Here is a 6446-nt window from a genome sequence, read left to right as displayed (position 1 = left end):
AGTTCCAGAACACTTAATCGTGCTCTTGAGGCATCTGTATGTGGATCAAGAAGCAATCGTTGGAAGAGAACAAGGGGATACTTCATGATTTAAAGTCAGGAAAGGTGTGCATCAGGGTTGGATCCTTTCACTATACCTATTCAATCTCTATGCTGAGCAAATAATCCGAGAAGCTGGCCTACATGAAGAAGAATGGAGCATCAGGATTGGAGGAAGACTCATTAACAGCCTGTGTTATGCTGATGACACAATCTTGCTTGTTGAAAGTGAAGAGGACTTGAAACAATTACTGATGAAGATCAAAGACCACAGCTTTCAGTATGGATTACACCTCAGCGTAAAGAAAGCAAAAATCCTCACAACTGGACCAATAAGCAACATCATGATAAAACAAGAAAAGACTGAGGTTGTCAAGGATTTCATTTTACTTGGGTCCATAATCAGCACCCATGGAAACAGCAGTCAAGAAATAAAAAAATGCATTCCATTGGGCAAATCTGTTGCAAAAGGTCTCTTGAAAGTGTTGAAAAGCAAAGATGTCACCTTGAGGACTAAGGTGCGCCTGACCCAAGCCATGGTGTTTTCAATCACCTTACATGCATGTGAAAGCTGAACAATGAATAAGGAAGACCAAAGAAGAATTGATGCCTTTGAACTGTGGTGTTGGCAAAGAATGTTGAGTACACCACGGACTGCCAAAAGAATGAACAAACCTGTCTTGGAAGAAGTACAACCAGAATGTTCCTTAGAAGCAACGATGGCGAGACTTTGTCTCACATACTTTGGACATGTTATCAGGAGGGTTCAGTCCCTGGAGAAAGACATCATGCTTGGTAAAATAAAGGGGCAGCGAAAAAGAGGAAGACCCTCAATGAGATGAATTGACACAGTGGCTGCAACAATGGGCTCAAGCATAGCAACAATTGTGAGGATTAGGCAGTGTTTCATTCTGTTGTGCATTGGTTCACTGTGAGTCAGAGACAACTCACCTAACAATATCAACAACTGTATTCCAAGACTTGTGTTAGGCACTGAGGTCTATCACCACAGGAGTCATAAACCTTAATCTTAAGAAATGTACTACATTAAGATGTGTAAGACATATTCACAGACAATGACCATTTGTTGTTTTTGCCATCGAGTAAGTTCTAATTCATAGTGACCCTATGCACAACAGAATGAAACACTGCCTGCTCTTGCACCATCCTCACCATCATTGTTATGCTTGAGCCCCTTGTTGTAGCCACTGTGTCAATCCATCTTATTGATAGTCTTCCTCTTTTTCGCTGACCCTGTACTTTACCAAGCATGATATTCTTCTCCAGGGACTGACCACTCCTGATAACATGTTCAAAGTATGTGAAACATAGTCTCACCATCCTTGCTCCTAACGAGCATTCTGGTTGTACTTCATCCAAGACAGATTTGTTTGTTCTTTTGGTAGTTCATAGAATATTCAATATTCTTCACCAAGGCTACAATTCAAAGGCATTACTTCTTGTCAGGCGTGAGCCTGCTGGTATTTGAATACTGGTCGCATAGCTGCCAGCATCACAGCCACACGCAAGCCCCCACAGTACAACAAACTGACACACTATTGGGGGAATGATCACTTAGTGAAGTATAAATGTCCAACTTCACCTTAGAAACAGAAGCAAAACGTCTCCACGAGCCAGTGGTTTCTTCATGTACTTATGAAGGAAGCTACTGTCCTTTTGGCCCTGCAGCTTGCCATAACTAGTTTGGGAATAATATAAATTGAGAAAACATAGATATTGTGGATAAAATGACATATCAAGAAAGTCTATCTCCAGCTTAGGTTTTCTTTCCTCTCTGTCAAGTCTCTTCATTCTTTGTATACATCTAAGTTTTTATCAAGTATCATTTTCCTTTGACCTCAAGAAATCCATTTTATATTTCTTGTAGCACAGGTCTGCTGGTGACAAATTCCCTCAGCTCCCTTTTGTCTTTATTTTGCTTTTATTTTTCAAAGGTATTTTTGCTGGCTATAAAATTGTAGGAAACCCTCGTGGCATAATGGATAGGAGCTACAGCTGCTAACCAAAAGGTCAGCTGGTTTGAATCCACCAGGTGCTCCTTGGAAACCTTATGGAGCAGTTCTACTCTGTCCTATATGGTCACTATAGTTGGAATCGACTCAATGGCAATGGGTTTGTTTGTTTTTAATAGAAATGTAGTTAATTTTTTTTAGCGCTTTGAAGATGCCGTTCCGTTTTCTTGAAATAATTATATTTTTTCCTCTGTTCATAATGTTCTTTTTTATCCTTCACTAAATTTATGAATTTTTAGTCAATGGTTTTCTGAAATTTGGTGAAGATTTAGGTTAATGTGGTTTTATGTGTGTTTATTTTGCTTAGGGTCTTTGAGATTCTTAGAACTGTTTATAGTTTTTCTTAAATGTGCAAAAATATTGGTCATTATTTCATCAAATACCTTTTATTTTTCTCTCTCTCACCTTCTTTTAGGCTCTAACATAACATGTGTGTTAGTCCACTTCAGGTTACTGATATTCTGTTCTTTTTTTTTTCTTTCATGTGTGTCATTTTGGATAATTTTTATTGCCATGCATTCAAATTTACTGCCTTTTTTTCCCTTTAGAATTTAATTTACTCTCATTTGTTATGCAGTGATACTTTCATTTCATATGCTGTAGTTTTTATCTCTACATATTCCATCTATCCTTTATTTCATATTTTAAATTTCTTTTTAATTCTCGAGTATATCCAGCACATCTATAATAGTTATTTTAACATCCACATTCATTAATTTTATCTTTCCTGTCATTTCTGTATATGCTTATGTTGACAGGTTTTTCTCTTGGTTCATGGTCACTCTATATCTGGTCATGATGAAGTAATAGAATTTTATACTCAGTGTTTGCTGCCTAGCAAACAGGGACTATCAGCTAGGCTGAGGAAATGCACTCTAATGAATTATGTCAATCCTATTCCCCATTTATAGCTATACAGAAAAAACATGAAATCATGAATCAATTCAGAAAAACCAACAAAATTAAAATGCAAACAAAAGTAACACCCAAGGGAAAATAGTTGAACACTGAAAAGAAAAAGAATATGAAAGAAATTAAACACATAAAATTAAACTTTCCTGGAGACTTTCTGTAGAATAACTAATGGAAACAGACTAAAACAAAACCAAGCAACTATAAATAGGAACAATCTAATTATGAAATTAGAGACAACTGCATGGAGAAAAATCTCTCATAAGAAGAATAAAATAGCCAGGGGAGTGGGAGGAATACACGGCAGAAGATGGAATAAGTGAATCAGAAGATTGAACTGAGAGATGCTTCAGAACGTGGACTACAAGGACAAAGTAATTACAAAAGCATGCGGAGATGGAGAATATAACCAAGTACTCCAATGTTGTCTAAGAAGATTTTCAACAGTTGTCTAATTGAGCAAAATATGTAGAATAGAAAGAATAAAGAATGAAAAAACAAAAATTCTCTGAGATGGGAAAAGAAAAACAGAAAACAGGCTCCAGATTGAGAGACAAGCAGGAATACTGAAAAAAGACAAACACCTGGAATAACTGATAAAATGCCATAACTCAAGAAAAAGAAGAAAATCAAAAAGTATCCAAATTAAAAACAAAACAAAAAAATAAGATAGTAGATTTGTTGGCAACCTTCCCAAAGCTTTGTTATGGTCTTTTTCAGGAAGATTTGAGAAAACTAAAGGCTCCTCCATTTATTGCTAACTTTGCTATAAAAAAATTTTTTTTTTTGCTATAAATAAACATTAATCTAGGTGTAAAACAATAAGCAATCAAAACTTCTAATTATGTGAATGAAATCCTCACTATCCTTTTGCCTTGTTTTATTTTTTTCATATAATTTATTATCCTCTTATATTATAAAATTTACCTATTTATTAAATCTGATACCATAAATTAAATGTTTATTGTGTATTGCACCTCACCAGAACATACATTCCATGAGGGAAGATATTTTTGTTTACGGATTGTCACCAATAGTTTGCACTCAGCTGCTAACTTAAAGATTGGCCATTCAACCATCCCCCTCCCACCAGCAGTATCTCAGAATAAAAGGCCTGGGAATCTGCTTTTGATTTCAGCAAGAAAATCCTATGAAGCAGTTCTACTCTGTAACACATAGTTTTCCATGAGTCACAATCTACTTGACAGCAACTAACAGCTGATGATCTCCAATACTTAGAATAGGCAAGGAAGCAAAATAGGTTCTCAACATTATTTGTAGCATAAATTCTATATATTGTATCAAGATATCAGAAACTCCCTAAATGTTCATCAATAGGAGAATGATTAAATAAGGTATAGTATATCCATGTCTTGTATCAGTTAAATAAGTTGACATAATCATAAGTTATTGAATGAAAATGATATTCAAGATATAGTAAGAGAAAAAAAGCCAGTCACAAAACATGTCTGTAAGTATGTAAATACCTAAAAAAGAACTGATAGGGTATATCCTGAAATACTAACTATAATTACCTCTGGAAAGGTAAATAGCATTGAAAAGTGGGTGGTCAGTCTAAAACATTTTATAAATACCAACTATATGACAGATAACATTCTAGGAACTGAGGAATAACAGTGAACAGGACAAACAATGTTCTTACTATAAGGATGATTACATTTTAGCGGCTGGGGGTAATAATAAACAAAAATAAATGATTACAGAAATTGAGAAATGCTACTAAGAAGATAAAACAGGGTATTATGGTGGGGACCAAGTTGGAAGATGTTTTTGGTGCCTTATATGGATTGCTCAGGGATAGTGTCTCTGAAGAGATGATATGAGCAGGATGGAGGAATTAAAATGTGAAGATTTAGGGACTAACCAATGGAAATAGGAAAAGAAAATAAAAAAAGAACAAATGCAAAAGCTCTGGGATGGGAATATATGTGTCATGATGGAAGGACAAAATGAAGACCAAAGTATGTAAGCCTGGTGAACGAGGGAAAGAATGGAGTAAGAAGACAAAGCAATAGAAGTATTCCAGGGTCACAACATATTGAGTCTTTGTTGGCCATATGACACGAACATAGAAACTACAAGGGTAGTGCTCTCTTTGGCAGCATGAATGATACACAGAAGATTAGCATGGCCCCTGTGCAAGGATGACACACAAATTCATGAAGCATTCCATATTTTTAGACAACTCAATGGAAAGTCAGAGGAATAGAATTGAGCAAGTGGAAGGCAGAATTTGTGAACTTGAAGCACTTGGTACCAATATATATGAAGAAAAATCAGATAAAAGAATTAAAAAAAATGAAGAAACCTTAAGAATCATGTGGGACTCTATCAAGAGAAATAACCTACGAGTGACTGGAGTAAAAGAACAGGGAGGGATAACAGAAAATACAGAGAGAACTGTTGAAGATTTGTTGGCAGAAAACTTCCCTGATATCGTGAAAGATGAGAAGATGTCTATCCAAGATGCTCAATGAACTCCACATAAAGTAGATGTTAAAAGAAAGTCACCAAGACATATTATAATCAAACTTGCTGAAAACAAAGATAAAGAGAGAATTTTAAGAGCAGCTAGGGATAAACAAAAAGTCACCTAAAAAGGAGAGGCAATAAGAATAAACTTGGACTACTCTGTAGAAACTACGCAGGCAAGAAGGCAATGGGATGACTTATATAAAAAAAACTGAAGGAAAAAAATTGCCACCCAAGAATCATATATCCAGCAAAACTGTCTCTCAAATATGAAGGTGAAATTAGGACATTTCCAGAAAAACAGAAGTTTAGGGAATTTGTAAAGACCAAACAAAACCTACAAGAAATACTAAAGGGAGTTCTTTGGTTAGAAAATCAATAATATCAGGAATCAACTCAAAACTAGAACACTGGGCAGATCAATCAATGTCAACCCAGACAGGGAAATCCCAAAAACAAATCAAGATGAAAACATGCTCAAAACAGGGAAAAAGTGATGGTACTATGTAAAAGAAGAAAACATTCAAACAATAAAGAGGGACTAAGAAATATAGACATAGGTCTTTCATATGGAGAGGGAGATAAGGCGATACAAAGAAATAAAAGTTAGGCTTAAATTTTGCAAAATAGGGGTAAATAATAAGGTAACCATTAAGGAGACAAACTATCCTACACATCAAAAGAAAATACAAGAAAAAAATAGAGACTCAGCAGAAACAAAATCAACAAAAACGAATAAGAGGAAAAAGACAATATATAAAGATAAACTACTCAGCAAAAAAATTTAAGTGGGGAAAAGAAACTGTCAACAAAATACAAAAAAAAGACATCAAAATGATAGCACTAAATTCATTAAAAAAAAAAATTTTTTTTTATCCAAAATTATGCTGAATGTAAATGGAATAAATGCACCAATAAAAAGACAGAGAGTGGCAGAATGGATTAAAAAACATTATCTGTCTATATGCTG

The 6446-nt window shown here is 35.0% G+C and overlaps 1 pseudogene; it reads left to right on the top strand.

The window, feature by feature from the left end:
- The first annotated feature begins 5092 nt into the window (after nt 1-5092).
- Nucleotides 5093-5183, top strand: LOC111750818 (U6 spliceosomal RNA; annotated as a pseudogene).
- The last annotated feature ends 1263 nt before the right edge of the window (nt 5184-6446 follow it).

This window comes from Loxodonta africana, chromosome 5, assembly GCF_030014295.1.
Source record: "Loxodonta africana isolate mLoxAfr1 chromosome 5, mLoxAfr1.hap2, whole genome shotgun sequence".
Classification (NCBI taxonomy): Eukaryota; Metazoa; Chordata; class Mammalia; order Proboscidea; family Elephantidae; genus Loxodonta; species Loxodonta africana.
The sequence above is the reverse complement of the archived record's forward strand: the minus strand, read 5'-3'. Positions and strand labels throughout refer to the sequence as shown.